This window comes from Helianthus annuus, chromosome 16, assembly GCF_002127325.2.
Source record: "Helianthus annuus cultivar XRQ/B chromosome 16, HanXRQr2.0-SUNRISE, whole genome shotgun sequence".
Lineage (NCBI taxonomy): Eukaryota > Viridiplantae > Streptophyta > Magnoliopsida > Asterales > Asteraceae > Helianthus > Helianthus annuus.
The window spans coordinates 185,509,604-185,529,666 of NC_035448.2; the positions used below are offsets into that span (position 1 = coordinate 185,509,604).

General features: G+C 38.4%; 1 long non-coding RNA gene and 1 pseudogene across 1 annotated transcript; one reads left to right on the forward strand and one right to left on the reverse strand.

The window, feature by feature from the left end:
* The first annotated feature begins 4,534 nt into the window (after nt 1-4,534).
* On the forward strand, nt 4,535-6,988 carry LOC110918645. The gene is made up of 3 exons (XR_002581475.2): nt 4,535-4,729; nt 6,033-6,136; nt 6,596-6,988. It is a non-coding gene; the product is annotated as an uncharacterized LOC110918645 (long non-coding RNA).
* Nucleotides 6,989-8,388: 1,400 nt separating this feature from the next.
* Nucleotides 8,389-20,063, reverse strand: LOC110920182 (annotated as a pseudogene).

Here is a 20,063-nt window from a genome sequence, read left to right on the forward strand (position 1 = left end):
GTATCGATAGGTTCATGTCGATAACTAACATGCCTCATTTTACACTGTGTACGTGCTGGTTATGCGTAACGCTTTCGAACTCTATATGCTATTATTAAACTTGTATGCTCACCTTTACACTATGTGTATTGACTTTTACTTTAACGTATGTGACAGGTGCTTAGGATGCTTAATTGCTATCTTTGGTGTGAAATCGAGGCAAGGAAAGACCTAGGTCAACAATAAACAATTGTCTGTAATAAAAATCTGAGTTGTCGGAACAGAACAATTTGACTAGATCTTTTTATGTAATAATTGTATTATCATTTATGACATGGTATGGGACGTGTTGCTTTAAATATCTGGTAAATATAGTTGTTATGGAAACTTCCGGACAATCTGTTTCGCTCAGTGCCACGCCCCGATGTTTCCGCCATCGGTTGGAGTGTGACATACCAAGCCACTGCAACTGGTACATTCTGATATATGTGGACCGATGAGAACAACGTCTATAGGTGGATGTAGATACTTCATCACCTTTATAGATGATTTCTCAAGGAAAACTTGGGTTTATTTCTTAAAACTGAAACCAGAGGCATTAACAAAGTTTAAGAACTTCAAAAGATTAGTAGAAAATCAAGCAGATTTTAAGATAAAGGCTATACGTATGGATCGAGGAGGAGAATATTGTGGTCATGAGCTACACATCCCAGCAAAATGGAGTAGCAGAACGGAAAAATAGAACTCTCATGGAACTTAGTCGAAGCATGATGAAAATGAAAAAAACTATCACATATCTACTGGGCAGAAGCGGTATCATGTGCAACTTATCTCCTAAATCGAGCAACTACTAAAGGAGTGCAAAACATGACTCCTCAAGAAGCATGGAGTGGAAGAAAACCAAATGTAGCTCATTTAAGGATTTTTGGATGTGTGGCATATTCTCATATTCCTAAGCAACATCGTGGAAAATTGGATGATAAAACGGAGAAAGCAATCTTGATAGGTTATAGTGAAGCTAGTGAAGCTTATAAACTATATAATCCGATAACCAACAAGACCATCATCAGTAGAGACGTAATCTTGGATGAAAGCCAGGACTGGGAAGGAACTGAAAGCCATGAGAATGAAACAAAATTCAATTGAATTTTCCAGATACAAATGTTGCGAGTCAGGGGAAGGGGAAGGAAGCAGTTGTTCAAGATAATAGCTCTACATCCCAAAATAACGATCAAGGTAATAACGTGTTTAGTGACGAAGAAACAGTAGGACCGAATGAGAATCATGAAGGAGAAGACTCATCATCATCATCATCAGAAAATGTTGAGTTAAGAACAAGAAGTCTCGCAGATGTATATACTGATTCGGAACCTCTTACACAGGAACAAGTGGATGACTTATATGATGATCAGAAATGTGTATACGAACATACACTGTTTATCAAGAATACAAAAGTCTCGAAGATGGTGATCTGTCTGTATTTTGATGATCTTATAATAGCCAACGATTCACTAAACATGATAAACCAACTCAAAGATTCGATGAAGAAGGAATCTGATCTGGGAATTTTGTACTATTTCTTAGGCATGGAGGTCAAGTATGAAGGTGGAAATATTACATTATCACAGCAGAAATATGCAAAGGGTTTGCTTGAAAAATTCAATATGGAAAGGTGTAATATAATCTCCACTCCTATGGAATATGGTCAGCGATTATCCAAGAATGACCCTGAAGATGAGGTGGATCAAAATTTATATAGAAGCCTAGTGGGATGTCTTATGTACTTGACAAATACTCGGCCTGATATAATATTTGTTGTTAGCAAGATAAGCCGGTTTATGGAGAAACCGAAGAGAAGTCACTGGGAATCTGGGAAAAGAATCTTAAGATACATAAAAGGGACAATAAACCATGGAATCATCTACTCAAAGGGAAGTAAAGGGAAATTAGTTGGTTTTAGTGACAGTGATTATGTTGGGAATGTGGATGATAGTAAAAGTACTTCAGGATATGTATTTCATTTAGGATCATGAGCAATTGCATGGCAATCAAAAAAGCAAAAGGTAGTTGCCTTATCTTCAACCGAAGCTGAATACATTGCACTATCAATGGCTGGCTGGATGTCAGGCACTCTGGATAAAGGGAATTCTCAATGAACTTCAAATGAATATGGATTGCCCACCGGTAATCTTCTGTGACAACAAATCCACAATTTGTCTAGCTAAAGACCCTGTTTATCATGGAAAAAGCAAACATATTAGAGTGAAGTATCATTTCATTCGTGATCTTCTTAAGGAAGATGAAGTTGAAGTCAGATTCTGTACGGCAAAAGATCAAGCTGCAGACATTCTAACCAAAGCACTGCAACCTAAAAACTTCCTCCGTCTCAAAGGACTCCTGCATGTTGCTGCTATCTAGCTTACGGGAGGGTATTAGAAGGAATATAAGCTAGATATAATAGTTAGTATAATGTATTTATTAATGTAGTTTAATTTATATTATAAGTAGTGGCGGTTATGTATTCAACCGTCAAGTATATATGTATGTATGTATCAACGATATCTTTCACCAATTCGAATAATAAGAACATCATCATTCTCTTATGCCACCTAAAACCCTAATCTGAATTCTAATCTCAATATTCTTTTGATCCCCATGCCACAATTAGATCGACATGTCTATTACCAAGTTCTAGGTTAACATATCTTACCCCTAAACTTTACATAAGTTACAAATACAAACTAAACATACTATCTGCTAATTACATAACGGCTCTTGGACTTAACTAAAAGGGATTAACATCATCATATAAAGATGAAAATAAGTGAGCTTGAGAATCAATTAGCTCTTTAGATGGCTCCCCATTTTGCAAGGCCATCTCTAGCTAGTTTTTTTCCTCTTACAACACAATATATCATAGATAATTAATTTGGCATGAAGTGTACATCCCTTGTCAATAGATAAACAAAAAATGTGGAGAGATATGATTAAGATGTACTTGATCATAACCTAGTACATCTATTTTACGTGTTCAACTTGATCTTTGTTTCCTCATCTTCAATCAATAGGTTAAAAAACTTATCTTTAAAATGTTTTACACGAAATTTGTTTATACTATTTTACCGTCTAATAAAAGCTTAAATGGTAATAACAAGTAGTAACTCATGTGACGTAAAAAGTAGACGAAGTCGAATTTATACCGACACGTATTAGAAAGTCGAAGAAGTAAAAAAAACCCGAGGGACCAAATGTTACCACCAAACACCATACTAAATATCAATCGAACGACGACAAAGTTGAAGAAAAAACGTAGATAAAAATTAATAGAAAAACTAACCTCATTTAATTTTTGTAGCAAAATTATTAAAAACCAAAATACAAAATTAATTAAAAAATACTCTAATGTTTACAATGAAAAGAAAATAAAAAAGGAAACACAGTAATTATTATTCATTAGTATGTTTAAAATTAATATAGTAAATTGCCAAAATCGTCCCTAAGGTTTGGGTATACTTGTCATTTTCATCTAAACAGTTTTTTTGTGCCAAACGTGAAGATCTATATTGTACAAAAAAATTGTTTTGGATAAAAATGACAAACATGCTCAAACCTTAGGAACGATTTTGGCAATTTACTCAAATTAATATATAAGTAACATTTTTTTCCCAATTTATGGGGAACTAAAAGTGTTGAACTGAAGAAGTCACGTGACCAAAGTTAACAAAGACAAACATTACTATTACTCATGATGTTATGGATTAATACTATATATCAATTAATGGATGTAATTTCTCTAATGAGGATATAGAGATATATAAATTTAACACGATTCATACTTTACTACATATTTTTATAATGTATCTAATATACAATAACTAATATATGTTATGTTTGCAGACAAAAAAAATATCTAAAATATTCGGTGAGTTCTCTCTTTTGTATGCACCTTAATTGAGGCAAATTTGTATCTTTTGTCATGTTTTGCACAATAATCTCCTCTGCTATCTTTGAGGAAGTTATTGGAACTGGCGTTACGTGAGTTCAAAAAGTTGTGGGGCCAAGTATGTTCATATTATCTGTATCGACACCAGCTTTGTTTACTTAACAAATCTTTCGACTTATAGAAACATGACATTTAAATTTAGGAGCTATCAATGACTAAATGAGCATCAGGCTGAACAGTTGGCATGTTTTGGTGGTTCAGTATTTTCATCGTTACCTCTTCTTTATACCAACTTCAGTTACCTAACAAAATTTCAAGCTCTAGAAAACAACATTTGCTTTAGCAGACAGGAATGAGCATCGGTATGAAACAGTTAGCGGTTTTTTGGGGGTTGATAGAGGTGGCAAACAGACAGTTTCAACTCATTTATATGAAGCTGGTCAGTTCGGATTCTATTTGTTTGATGATGGGTCAAAGAGGTACCCTATAATTAACTAGCTTATAACTAAACGGGTTAAACTGGCCAAATGCCTTCTAGCTAAACGTTTTATATTGTTTTAATCAAATGAAATTATCTATAATAACATTTGCCGTAGGTTCTTAGCTACAGTACTAACGCCGTGAAGAAACATCGTTTACAAAAGGGTAACCCACGTAATCCAGTTCCACCGCATCCCACGACGTCCTCCGCTTCCTCCCTCTTCTCTCTGTCTACGACTGCTACGTCCACACGTCGTCGTCCCTCCCTTCAATTTCGATTCCGATGATCACGCTTGATGCTTTCGTTTGAAATTAGGGCTCCAACAGGTATGTTTCAGCTATTTGGGCTCGGATTTCAGTTAGTTTATGGTAAATCTTCAGCTTTACTTCTGCAATTAGGGCTTGAATTTTAATTAGTTTTGGATGAATATTTACAATTTGAGGTATGGCGCTTTCTATTTTTGCAATCCTATTTCCAGATTTTTGTAGAAGATCTGGCACTTTAGGTCTCACTTGGGTTGATTTTAGATTCTACAGTTGTGTACGCTTTTCATCTAACATTCACCTTGCAACAGATAGGAGGTGCCAGGGTTTTTTTTACACCTTATAAATACGACTTCAGGATTGTAAATCTATGTGTATTATAGGGTGGGTGTGGCCGCATGGGGGCACATAAATTAGTTTGCATGAATCGGGTTTGATAAGCCCCGAGTTAGTGATTATAATTATCATGGAAGTTATTCGATAAGTTTTTTTTTTTATTTAGAGCATGCTTAATCAATTAATTGTGAATACACCTGAGGAAAAGTTACTTCTATAAGTATCAGGATTTAACTATATTCAATATATATAGGACTTTAAAGTTGTAATTCTTTGTATGCTTTATTCGAAAATTGATTTGCAACAACAGGGTTGTTGGTTTACCTCTAGAAAGTAAACCATTAGTCATGAGAAAGTTTATCTACCTCTCAAATATAGACTCTTCTATTTGTTTCTTCTAATTACAGTCCATATTATCAAGCCAGTTCGTATCAGTAGTCCATCAAGTTAGAATGCAGTTAGGTAGTTAGGAAAATGTGAAAAATATCCCAAGGAGGTGGAGACATGGATAGGCAACAACATGTGTCTAGAAAACTATGAGACCGCTACAATAAAGTAATGGTATTTAGAGAAAGATAAGATTGGGGGCAAACATGTATTATAGTGTCAAAGAGCCATAAAAAAGTTGTTGATAAAACACCAAAATAGTAATGGGAAATGTAGTAGTAGATGCTATTAAGTGCATATCTCTGTGAACAAAACATTAGGAAGACCTTTAGCAATTCCAGAAGAGATGAGTCAATAACTTATAAACGCAATTTAAAATGTAAATATGTGAGACGCTAAAGCAAGAAAGGTTAACCCGTTTGAGAAAGAGATTTTTCTCGGCCATTTCTATGTGAAGGACCGACTTGGATTTCACATCAAGTGGAAATGATGTGTTGACTGGGTCATACAGGTTAAAGGTCATACAGGTTAAAGGTCAAGCATGCTAGTAGAAGTTAGTATTGAAAATGTGATTAAATCCATACCATTTTATTTTGTATATTTCATAAAGAACTTAGTATACTGATTGTCGTATGTTTTCAAGGTAACTTGGTAGAATCTTCCTCGAAACAAAGTATATCATCAGTTCCAACGTTTGATGTGGCGTTTTTGGTTGCCATAAACAATATGATGGTATAATGCTTGAAGGTAATTTTTTGGGCAGTTACATGATTGATCAGTTTATGCAACATAATTGTATTAGAGTTAGTTATTTATGTTGTCATCAGATTCTTTTTTTTTATCAACTTTATTATAATTGCCTCAAAAGTTCCTTCTTTTGCTATTGAGTGTGCTTTCTTCTACTTTGTGGGTGCTAAGTTACTAGAGTTACCACATGTCAAAGTTTAATTTGGTTCGTATGAGGCAAGCCAACAATGGAAAAAATAACTGTGCTGGGCAATAGTATAACAATTATTATTCAAATAGCTTTTGTTGGGCAAATCATTTTGTGATAACAGACAAAAAAAGTATTATTCAAATATATGATTTATTAATTTGCATTATGCTTGCAGGTATTTTGTGAGAACATGTATTGTTTAATGTTACCTATCCACACTAAACTCTCCTATTTCTGGTTTAACAAAGGTGTATTCTTCTACTTCGCAGGTCCCAAATTGCAGGCCCTAGGTTGCAGTTAGCCTTTTAATTGTTCCCCATTCCACATGTTATGGTTTTCACTTATGTTTACCGGCTTACTAACATTGTGTACCAAAATGAATCCGAGAGGGGCCTTTGGCAAGCGTTCAACAAAGTTTAGTTCTTATTAAAATGTGTATCTGCACATGGTCGTCGTTTGCGTAGGGTTATGAATGTTAAGAGTCGGTGATAGGTGATTGATCTGCTTCGTCTCAAGAACAACACACCCCCACTTTCTGTGTGCTCCTTTACTTTGTAACGATGGTTTAGTGTTAATGATTTTGATGTGCTTTTTTGATGTGCTCTCGGCACCTTTAACATATCGAAAAAACTATAAAATACGATCGCATGATTTTGGACGTCGATGGGTCAGCTAAACTTTTGTAAAGAAATTGGGGTTCCCCGCAAAGCGGGGGTCGGAAAATTCTAGTTATACTTATAATATATATAGTTTTTAGTCATATTTAATCAATTATTTTAGTCGCACTTATTTTGACCTGTTACATAACCCATGCCTGTTTTGTCATCTCTATCAGTGACAATATTTATAAATGTTCCACAACTCAAGCTGTACACTGTCACCACGCCGTTCAAAAAAAAAAAAAAAAAAAAAGAAGAAAACTCAAGCTGTACACTGTCACCAATTATTTTTGTTAATTATCATGTTTATTCTTGTTGGTGCACTTGTGTCTGTACTTTGTCTGTATTCGGTCTATATGTAAACGATGTCCTAAGTTGACCAAGTCAACTATCCTCCTAGTTTGACTTGGCCAATAAGTTGTAATATGTTTGTCTGAATCGAAGGATAGCCTCGAAGGATACTGTTGATCCTTCGAGGTGATCGAAAGATATGATTCGAATGTTAGACCTCGAAGGATCATCCTTCGAGGTCCTTGCTGATCCTTCGAAAGCACTATTTCCGAAAGATGATCCTTCGGACCATCTATCGGATCCTTCGGACCAGACATCTTGGGCTGGGTATATATACCCATGCAGTGTAGTGTGAGAGATGCACACTTAGAGAGACAGAAAGTTAGAGAGTTGAGAGCATTCTGTCCGAAACTCACACACACACACTTTGAGAGTTTGCAAACTGTTTGTAAACATTGTGCTTGTAACCGGAACCTTCATACGTATTAATACAGTGGTGTTAATCGGTGAACTCTTGTGTGTTTGTTTCTATACTTGCTTCATCTCGGTTTGCTTACTAGCTTGGATTCCGCACTCGCTAGTAGGTTTGTATAACAAGGTTTAGGTTCGTTATCCACCGCGAAAAGGGACCTACAATTCTTAGTTCTTACATTAATTAGCTGCAACAAGAAGTTGCCACAGGCGGACCAAATATAATAAAATGAGACTTGAGACTAATAGGTCTTTCGTGGAGTTGCAAATTCCAAATCGCCTAGATCGAGCAGCTCTAACCTATTTCGTATTTGCTATATAACCCGCGCTTAGTCTTTTGAAAATACGCCAGTTTTTACTGTTAAATACACGACTGTTCTTGAAAATCTTTTCAAAAGTGTTTGATACAATTTGGCATATCATTTTAAAAATAACTTGGGATAATATAATGTTTCTTGTTGCCATTTTGACATGTTTGATTCCTCCACTATCCATCTTCCATATATTCATCAAAATGGCCCCCCTCGTCCAACATATATTTGAGAGTTAATCGGACATGTGTTTCCATATCATTCACCATTAATTTCCGAGGTGTCACAGATCACCAACAATTACATCGTACAGAAAGCAATGTAACTTAACTAGGAATAAACTTCAATAAGAGATCTTAACCCCAAAAATGGAGTTATTTTGTAATCACTAAAGCCGGCACCAATGAAGAGCTTTGCCCAATGTTAATCGAACCTCTCTCTTCTTGTTGCCAAAGTCGCCATAAGCATATCAAAGAAAAGTTGTCTCAAGTAAATCTTTCTCTCCTTCATGAACCTTCACGACCATGTCTATGATGATTAATTTTCCTCTAGTTTCCTTGTTTGGAATTGCTTCCTTGCATTGCTTCAGTATCTTCACACATTTTTCATCACTCCACTCATGTAAAATCCACTATTCTTTTATAGAATACATAAAAAGAGTGAAATAAATTTTCAAAAAAAAAAAAAAAAAAAACTAATGATATCATCAAAAGTGCATCAGCTTTAGGAATGGCTTTAAACATGTCTCCACCAACATAACTCAAGTTTTTATTTCCAACCAAACCATCAACTACGTGAGGAAGATCAAAACTTGTGCAACTAATTTTGCGGAAAGCTTTGGCGATACCTTTGGCAAAAGACCCATCTAACCCTTCAAAAACACCCCCACAATGTTCAATGTAGGTCCCTTTTCTCGGAGGATCGAGAACAACCTAAACCTTGTTATACTAACCCACTAGCGAGTGCGGAATCCAAGCTAGTAGGCAAACCGGGATGAAGCAAGAACAAACACAAGAACACACAAAGTTCACCGATTAACACCACTGTATTAATACGTATGAAGGTTTACGGTTACAAGCACAAGGTTTACAATCTGTTTGCAAACTCTCTAAAGTGTGTGTGTGTGTGTGTTTTTCAGCAGAGTTTCTCTAACTCTCTATGTGTGCATCTCTTCACACTTACACACTGCATGGGTATTTATACCCATACATAGCAGGTCTGGTCGAAGGACTCGATAGATGGTCCGAAGGATCATCTATCGATGACAGGGAGCTCGAACGATCAGCATGGACATCGAAGGATTATCCTTCGATGTCTAATGGTTGAACCATGGTCGAACCATATCTTTCGAGCACCTCGAAGGATCAGTTGTATCCTTCGAGGCTATCCTTCGATCCAGACAACATCATGTTGTCCAAGTCAAACTAGGAGGATAGTTGACTTGGTCAACTTACAGACTGACTTAGGACATCGTTTTCATACAGACCGAACACAGACAAAGTACAGACACAAGTGCACCAACAAACTCCCCCTTGGCTGTAGCTTTGTCTTTATCTTGTCTTGATCTTCTATAGATGTAGACTCGTCTCGAACTTCGACAGTCTTTGGTCTTCGAGTTTCCAAAACTCTGATGTCCTTTCAAGTCTTCATGGTCGGAGGATCTTCAAAGTCTTCACGTCTTGAAAGCAGAGAGTGTATCAACAAACTACCCGTATCGTGTAGGAAGTGTGTTGACAAACTCCCCCTTAACATAAGCTCCCCCTTGAGTTATGCTCGTGAAATACTTTAACTTTATGAAGTGAGATCCTTGTGGTGTTGATAATGGTCAGCGGCAACTCGATCATCTTCATCAGTTGAGTGCCTTCACGTTGTGTCTTCATCCCGAAGCTTGTCATCGACCATGTTCTCCTAGCCTTTAGAATCTGCACATGCAAGAAATCTAAACGCGCAATGAGAACAACTGCTTGGAACATAGTATAAGCAAATGACACACGAATGACCATGTCACAATCAAACACCGTCCGACAGTTTGAAAGTTTAATAAATTTGTCAATTTAAGTCTTTAACTTTCAAAACTTGCAAATTTCGACCGTTTATGAAGATTTAGTCAATTCGGTTTTCGTTCAGGTTTCAGGTAACGAAGACTCGAGCTCCAACATCGTACGATCGAAAATAAAGCAGAAATAAAATCTTTTTGGCTTTTATAAAGTTTATATTAAAACACACCTAAAATCTTTTTGGTATTTTTGAAAGTAAAAGACAACAATTTAAAATCCTTTGAGTGTTATCAAACGACATCACCGCTAATGTCGTGCTGATATGCACCAAACGACGAAACTGTTTAAAAGAAATAATAAAAGTTAAGCAGTAAATAAATAAATACATACATTCTTTTTGTGAGTTTCGAGGGTAAGAGAATCATATCAGTGTACGGTCATGCCAAAAACACTCTTGTTGTTCAGTTAGTTAACATTAAGATAAGTATCCTATAACAATTATCGGTATTGTTGTCCACTTAAGCTCAACTTATCAGATGTAATCATGGCGAGGGGATACGTTAAGGTATGATTTATACTTACCGACCGGTGTTCATCCATATCACGACACATTCCCGTATCAAGGTATGCACGAGAGTTCATCTTACCGGTGAGTATACCGATTATCATCTGTTTGACCGTATAAATTGTGAGATACTCATTTATTTTTGATTTGAAAACAAGTCCTATGTGATATAATCACTTATTGATGAGGAACTTGATTTTCGTATGCATGAGGGCACAGGTGCAAGTCCGTGAACAGGTCAGTACTTCCGTACAGCAGAGAGACGAACTTGACACCCGGATAAATGTGATATTTTATCACTTATTTGATTTGGACATGTGATTGTTTATCACTTATTGAGGTCGAATGCAGTATGCAATATGTACACGTATGTATAGTATCATGGAAGATCTTAGACTTAGTCTATTTATAGAAGCAACCATGATACCCAGATGATAAGCAGCATAAAGACCGAATATCTCAGAACCTCGGCAATCTATCAAACGAAATTTCGGTACTAAGACCATATGCCAATGAATGGTTCCCACCTGGTCTTCAGTCGATTAAGATTTATATCACCCTGCACACTTTAAAATGATTGTGAGCCTACCGATACATCTTATATAGAGCTGCTTATCGTTCTTCATTTAAGGTTTAAAGAGATTTGGATAGACCACTGATGTACTATCATTTTCTCTTTTGCTCTCCAGGAAACTCATTTTTGTTTTTCTATTGTTTTTGTGTTTTTGAAATTTTTCGATGTTTTTGGATTTTCAGATTTTCGGATTTACTCCCCCTAAAATCAACAAACTAAGATAAATTTAAAAACACACAAAGATATTTACAAAAATGATTTTCCGATGTTGGTTTTACTCTTGCTTGACCTTAATGCCATTTACCAATAATAAGAAGTCAAATCTAGATTTGTCAAAAGCTTTGGTAAATAAGTCGGCACGTTGGTCATCGGTGTGGACCTTAACAACATCGATTAGCCTTTTCTCAAAGCAATCACGTATGAAGTGATATTTGATTTCGATGTGTTTGGTCTTTGAATGCTGCACAGGATTTTTAGTGATATCTAAAGCAGCAGAATTATCAACGTATATAGGAGTAGTTAGGAATTCAAAACCGTAGTCCCGCAATTGTTGTTGGATCCAGAGAACTTGTGAACAACAACTTGAGGCAGCAATGTATTCAGCTTCGCATGTTGATGTAGCGACACACGTCTGCTTCTTGCACTGCCATGTGACTAGGCGATTTCCTAAAAACTGACATCCAGCCGTTGTGGATTTGCCGTCGATTTTACATCCGCCAAAATCAGAATCACTGAATGCGACTAAGTCAAAGTTATTATCCCTAGGATACCACAGACCGGTGTCGGGGTAAGCCTTCAAATAACGAAAAATCCTTTTGACAGCTGCAAGATGTGAAGCCTTCGGGTTGACTTGATATCTGGCAAGCAGGCACGTTGGGTACATTATATCTGGCCTTGATGCTGTGAGGTACATAAGGGATCCGATCATCGCGCGATAGTATGAAGGGCTAACAGGTTCACCCTTCAAGTCAGGAGTTATTCCGTGATTAGTTGGCAGTGGGGTACCAATGGGCGTTGCATCGGACATCTGGAACCGGCTCAAGATGTCTCCAACATATTTAGTCTGATGGATGAAAATCCCAGACTCCGTTTGTTGCACTTGTAGGCCCAAAAAGAAATTCATTTCCCCCATAGCACTCATCTCGAATTTATCCTGCATGATGCGCTCGAAATTCCTACACAAAACATCATTAGTAGAACCAAAAATAATATCATCAACATATACCTGTACCAGAAGAAGATCTCCATCTTGTTCTTTGATGAAGAGAGTACAATCGATAAGACCTCTTCGAAAACCGTTCTCCAGCAGATATGTAGATAAGGTTGCATACCAAGCTCGTGGCGCTTGATGAAGACCATAGAGAGCTTTGTTGAGCAACCAAACCCGATCGGGATGGACAGGATCTTCAAAACCAGGAGGCTGTTCGACATATACCTCTTCTTCAACCACACCATGTAGAAATGCACTTTTGACGTCCATCTGGTAAACCTTGAATCCTTTGAATGAGGCATAAGCCAGAAAGATCCGAATAGCTTCCAGACGTGCAACTGGTGCATAGACTTCGTTGTAGTCGATCCCCTCAATCTGACGAAAACCTTGAACGACTAAACGAGCTTTGTTCCGAATAACCACTCCACGGTCGTCTTTCTTGCATTTGAAGACCCATCGAGTGCCAATCTTCTTGTAATTCTCAGGCTTTTCAACAAGCTTCCAAACACCCAGCTTGTGAAATTGCTGCAATTCTTCTTGCATGGCTTCAACCCAAGCACTGTCTTTCAATGCTTCTTTCCACGACTTTGGTTCTTCTTGTGACACGTAACACGCGAAGGACCAGTCATTTTGTTGACCAGATTCTCTTATAGCTGAATACAAACCAGCATTCCGGTTGTTTCTCAGCTGATTACGCGTCTGCACACCGCGATGGACCAAACTTTCCATCCGGCTCAATCATAGTACACGGAGCACCAAACGGTTCAAGGTAAGAAAGATCCGGTTTCCTTCTCTGAAGGAGTTCGAAGCAAGTCTTGCCATGTCTCTTAACTGTAAGAACTCTGTTCAGCGTGTAGCAAGCAGCCGATACAGCCTCTCCCCAGAATTGAATAGGGAGTTCCGACTCTACTAACATTGTTCTTGCAGTTTCAATAATCGTTCGATTCTTCCTCTCAGCGACACCATTTTGTTGTGGAGTATAACGAGAACTGTACTCATGAAGAATTCCTTTAGAAGTACAAAACTCATCCATAACTTGATTCTTGAATTCGGTTCCATTGTCGCTTCGGATCCTCTTCACTTTCAACGAATAGAGATTCTCCAACATTGTAAGAAGATCCTTGAGGATGCCAGGAGTTTCACTCTTGTGTGCCATAAAAGATACCCAAGAAAATCTAGAGTAGTCATCAGTAACTACTAAACAATAAGCATCACCAAACATTGTCTTGTGCTTCATAGGTCCAAAAAGGTCCATATGAAGACGTTCGAGAGGCATGCTGACAGTATTGATTTTCTTCAAAGGGTGAGACTTCTTTGTTTGCTTCCCTTTTTGGCACGAGACACAGATATCTTGTAGATGAAAACTTCTAACAGGCACACCATTCACAAGATTATTTTTCACCAAATGGTTCATCTTTCTCAAGTGAATGTGTCCCATTCTTCTGTGCCAAGATATAGACTCCTTTTCTGTGGCTTTTGAGACAAAACAAGTGACTTGTGCAGATGTTGTAATCGCTTGGCTCATGTCGAGAATATAAAGATCATTAACTCTCGGAGCCGATAAGAGAATCCATTCTTGTGGAATTTTGAATCCAGGCTTCAGCACATAACAGCCAGCATCATCAAAAATCACTGAGAACTTTTTATCGCAGATTTGCGACACACTGAGAAGATTGTGATCAATTTGCTTCACATAATTGATCTTATCAAAACACACGATGCCATTGGAGATACTTCCTTCTCCAGTGATGTACCCGCCTTTATCACCCGCAAAAGCAACATACCCTCCTCTGATATTTCTCACGTCATACAGGAGCCGTAAGTCGCCAGTCATGTGCCTGGATGCCCCACTATCAACAATCCAATGACTATTAATAGTTCCTCCTAGAACATCCTGCACATGTCAAGTAAAACATCAGTTGAGAATGGGGACCCAAGCCTTAGTGGTCTTGGGTCGTCCCTGAGCATCTCGAATAATGAGCTCGATTTGCTGATGGTTTTCAAACACATTTGCTCCCCCTGAACTACGACCCTTTTTAGGTCGCCTAGCTTGTTTTTGTTTACCAGATTGTGTATTATGTACAGTTTCTGATTTTAAAGGTTGTGACAAACTAGGTTTTCTTTTAACTGTTTTGACTTCAGATTTCAAAGCCCTTTCAACAGTTTTAATGTTATGACGTCGTTGTTTTGTTTCTTGTTCCTTAACAGTTCGTTTATCATGTTTTGGAGGAACAGGACGACGTTGTGGGTGAGACTGTTCAGATGGGGCTCGCTCAACGAAATTTGGTTTGGGCAAGTTGGTGCAATCCTTAATGATGTGCCCAACCTTCCCACATTTGAAACAAGTTCTCCTTTCAACAGACTTAGGAGAGCTTGATCGACTACCAGATGTTGAACTTGTAGAGCCTGAGGTACTTGCTCTTTCATCACACCCATTTGTATGTTGGGTGTAATTGTTATCACTGTTACGTTTCAAAATTTTGACTTGTTGCACAAAATCATTGTTTGATTTGTTTTCAAAAGTCTCAATTTTATCAGTACCTTTTGATGCTACAAATTTAACATCTTTTCCTTTCTTCATGTAACGAGCTCCTTTTGATTCAATTTTAGCCTTTGGCTTCGGAGCTCGTTGTGGTTGTTTACCCTTAGAAGCAGTAGGCTGTCGAGTGGTTGGAGATTTTTGATTACCAAATTGTTTCCTAATCTCAGCCTTAGGAATTGGATCACATTGTGTTACCACAATTCCCGGAAGTGTTTTTCCCAAAAATTTGTTTGTATTGTCTTCAAAGACTTTGTCAATCAAAGATTTATTTACATTTTTAATTGGAAAAACATGATCTGAGTAGATTTTATTATCTCCAACCAAAGTGTACAACACATTACTGCTTTTAACAGTAGATACACCTGTCTCATCAACCTTGACAGGATCAATCACTTCCTTCTTAACAGATGGAACCTCAGGAGTATCAGGATCACAAAGGATGTGATTCTCTCGTGGAATATCTACTCCTTTCATCTTGCTAAGTGATTTATCCTGATCACTTACAGCCACTTCTGATTCATCATCCGATGTCTCATAGTCCTCGATAATTGGAGGACTTTGTTTCATGGATGGTGAAGTTTCTTGTTCCTTAGGGGCTGTGTTTGAAGAACTGTCCGGTTTGAACCCTAGGCCAGTAGAAAATTCCTCAAAGTTCAAAGGCACACTGGGTTCATACCGAGGCATTTCCTCTTCATCGGGCATCTTGGTATAGTTGTCCATCAAAGGGGGTGGACACGCCTTATACCCTACACCTTTCACGTTACCTTTCAGTTGTTGAACGTCTATGATGTGATCAAGCACAAATCGGGAGTTAGAATAACTATCCAATTTCTGTTTGATCGCATCATGCTTGCATTGGGCAATGGCTAATTGCTTCTTAGTTTCTTCCACAAGGTTAATGTATTCATTTATACTTACTTGTTTGTGGTAAACTACTTTGTTAACCTCGGACACATTTTTCTTTAATGTTTCTATTACAGATTTAAATTCTTTTTCATTCCGGGTTAAAGCCATGTTTGCCTCTTGGCATTTTGACAGTTCAATAACCAAATTCTGATTATGACTATGAAGCTTTTCTGATTCAAGCTTCATATCTGCACATGATTTACAAACACTAGGAGCAGGAGGTTCAGAAGTTACCTGACTAGTAGAGGCTGAACCATTTGCCATAAAGGCAGTTTGAAAAGAAAAAGCTCCATCTTCAGAAAATAGCTTTTCCATTTCCGTTGATGTAGCAGCAGCCTTCCTAATCAGAATTGATTTCTGACATTTAAGCTCATCAGCTTCATTCAGAAGATCCTGAATATCTTCACCTTCTTCCTCCTCATCAGGCTCTGAGTGATTATCCCCAGAAACAGAGCCTTCTTCATCCGAACTTCCAGAATAACCAGAACTGTCATCACTCCCAGAAGATTCTTCTTTATGAACCTGCTCGATGACCTTAGCATACAAAGCAGTTCCACTTCCCTGGTCACCTTCACCAAACTGCACTGACCAGTCACAGCCTTCATCTGCTTGAACAGCCAAAGCCCGATTGTGATTGGTAGCTCCAGGCTGTCCCTGATTGTTGTTCACTGCCACCATCCGCCGTTCACGGTTTTCTTGTTGGGCATTCGCATTAGTCTGGTTTCTGAACGGGTTGTGATTGCCGTGTTTTGTTGGTCGAGTGCACTCACGTTTAAAGTGCCCTTTCTCGCCACAGTTAAAGCACGTGACGGCATTAATATCAAACCCATACTTCGTGTTTTTCTTTCCTTCCAACGAAGTTCTTCCAGTTCGTGCCATGAAATCTTTTGCCCTTCTAACCGCACTAGCAAAAGCCCATTTAATATCCATCAACTCCATTTCTTCCTTGTCGATCTGATCATAATCTTCATTGGTCATGTTGATGTTTCCAAGCTGACCAGCTACCAAACCACAGTAAGCACTGACCATGGTGTTGATGATTTCCATATGTTCCTTAGCAACTTCAATACTAAGGTGTGAAAGATTTGAGTTGTCGACTCGGATTGTGTGATGATTTTGGGATTGAGGTTGAGGATTGCTTGTATAGTGAGCTTGCTGTTGTTGTTGTTGAGGTTGTGGTTGTGGCTGTGTTGGAACAGGAATGTAAGACCTCGGATCGAATTGAGATTGTGGTGGAGCACCTGTTGATTGAGGAAATGGAAAGGAACTCGTATTGGACACAAAAGCAGTTTGAAGCTTCGGTTGCTGAACAGAACTAGAACTAGCTGAAGGACCAAAACCAGGCAAATACATTTCTGTATTCTGAGGAGCTGGAGCACGCCTTGCTTTCCTAATTTCTTCATCATTTTTATGTTCCAGCTTCTGAATGAACTCATAGATGTTAATCTCATCTAGAGCTTTAGTATGCTTCAACAACTCAATAAACGAACTCCATTTTGCGGGTAGGGCGTCAGCAAACCTATTCACCATGTCTTGTTGAGTAGCTGCCACCCCATAAGCACACATTTCACTAATCAAATGATAGAAACGTGTGGTCATATCATTCAGAGTCTCGTTTTCCAAAAACTGAAAGGATTCAAACTCTTTCTTCAACAAATCATGCCGAGATTTTCGAGCAGCTGCATTGCCTTCTCCTCTAGCAACTAAGGCATCCCACAATGCTTTCGTGGTCTTGCAATATGAAAACTGATGGTAGATGTCTTTGTTGAGTGCTTGAGTAAGTGTTGCATAGGCCTTTTTCTCCAATTCATAAGCCTTCTTGTCATTTTCAAGCATGTTGGCGTAACCTTCTGAAGTGGATGCTCTACTTTCAAGACTTTCATTGAATGCATTGACAAAACACATCCAAAGGTCGGTGCTTTGTCCTTGAACATATGTGTGAAAGCGGCCTTTCCATGACGGAAAATCGTTCATGTGGTTCAGCTTTGGTGGACGATTGTTACTGCCTGTTTCACTTTCACTAATCAGAAGATTCTGAAGACTTTGACTTTGATTGGATACCAAAGCCCATTGACACGAACTTATTGATTGTTGTTGTTTTGGAATGGCACTCGTCATATATTCAGCCATCGACATCTGTTTCAGATCTGGTTGTGGATCCGTACTCCAATCCCAAGGACTTGTGCAACTCATTGTGATCAAAAATTAACAAATAACCTACACACCACAAACTGTTAACAACAAACAGACAACAATTGAAAGATACAATCTGATCGAAAGATCAAGACTTGTTCGAAGGATCAACAGTGATCGAAAGATTACTGTGGAGTTTCGAGCAAAGTCTTCGAAAGATTCTCAATGAAAGATCCTTATCTTTCGACTGATTATCACGAAAGATTCACAGTTCGAAAGATCTATATCTTTCGAATACTGATCTCGAAAGATTCACAATGAAAGATCCTTATCTTTCGAGATGAATCCTTATCTTTCGGACAACCAACTTTCGAAAAGATTCCAACAACGAAGGATACTTCTCAGACTTCGAAAGACTACTCGAAGGATGCTAATCTTTCGAGCTGTCTCCAATCGAAAGATGATCTGTCGAAATCGAAAGATATCCTTCGAAAGCTTACTGACACACTGACACGAAAGGACAGGTTGGTGAGAAAGGTGACAGGTAGGTGAAGTTGCTTTCGGCAGAAAGTATGTTCTGCACACAAATCTTCACCAACTTTTTGACTTTCAAAAAGTTTGCCAAAACAAGCAACCTTATCCCCAAGTCCAGTCACCGGAAAGATGATCGGAACACGGCCGGAAAAATCAAAGTTTCACAAAAACGATTTTTATGTTACCCAAACCGACCCCGAACACTCCCGAAGGTTTAGAAGCCGTTTTTCAGTTTAGAAAAGCAAGAAAAACCACCAAAACGGGTGCTAAACCTAGTGTCCAAACACACCAAAGAACTTGAACAACACCCGGTTTTAAACAAGGTAAAGAGCCAAGCTCTGATACCACTTGTAGGTCCCTTTTCTCGGAGGATCGAGAACAACCTAAACCTTGTTATACTAACCCACTAGCGAGTGCGGAATCCAAGATAGTAGGCAAACCGGGATGAAGCAAGAACAAACACAAGAACACACAAAGTTCACCGATTAACACCACTGTATTAATACGTATGAAGGTTTACGGTTACAAGCACAAGGTTTACAATCTGTTTGCAAACTCTCTAAAGTGTGTGTGTGTGTGTGTTTTTCAGCAGAGTTTCTCTAACTCTCTATGTGTGCATCTCTTCACACTTACACACTGCATGGGTATTTATACCCATACATAGCAGGTCTGGTCGAAGGACTCGATAGATGGTCCGAAGGATCATCTATCGATGACAGGGAGCTCGAACGATCAGCATGGACATCGAAGGATTATCCTTCGATGTCTAATGGTTGAACCATGGTCGAACCATATCTTTCGAGCACCTCGAAGGATCAGTTGTATCCTTCGAGGCTATCCTTCGATCCAGACAACATCATGTTGTCCAAGTCAAACTAGGAGGATAGTTGACTTGGTCAACTTACAGACTGACTTAGGACATCGTTTTCATACAGACCGAACACAGACAAAGTACAGACACAAGTGCACCAACATTCAAGAACGACACTTGTAACAAGCCTTGCATTGCTGGCCATCGCTTCATTGAAGAACTGATTAAGATTATTCTCTTGGCATGCAAGATTCCATAACATCCTCCCATAGGTTGTGTGAACGAGGGTGACATCATCGTTTTGGAACCATTTGCTCAAGTGTTGCCATGGATCCATCAGCATTGGATCCAACATGGATAGCAAAAAGGGCCTAACACTTAGTGTCTCTTCCTTTAAAAGCAATCGAGAAGCAGGAGTTAGTAAATAGCCTTCTCCACCCTCCTCATCATTGCCTCTGGGTGTGGTCAATACACTATGTTTCACAAAGAAACCAAGTGAAAAAGGACGCGCTCAAGCCGATAGACAAAAAGAGTTCTTTCCTGGTTTATGTTAAGGGTTTCGACTAACTCGGAAAAGCAACATTGGTGAACCATGGTGACTAAGGATATCGGGTTTTTGTAGCTGAACTGCACATTTAAGTGACATGGAGTTTATAAAGCCGAATAGATGATTCCACATGTGAGCTTGAGAGTCAAGTAACTCTTTAGATAGCTCACCATTTTGCAATGCCAT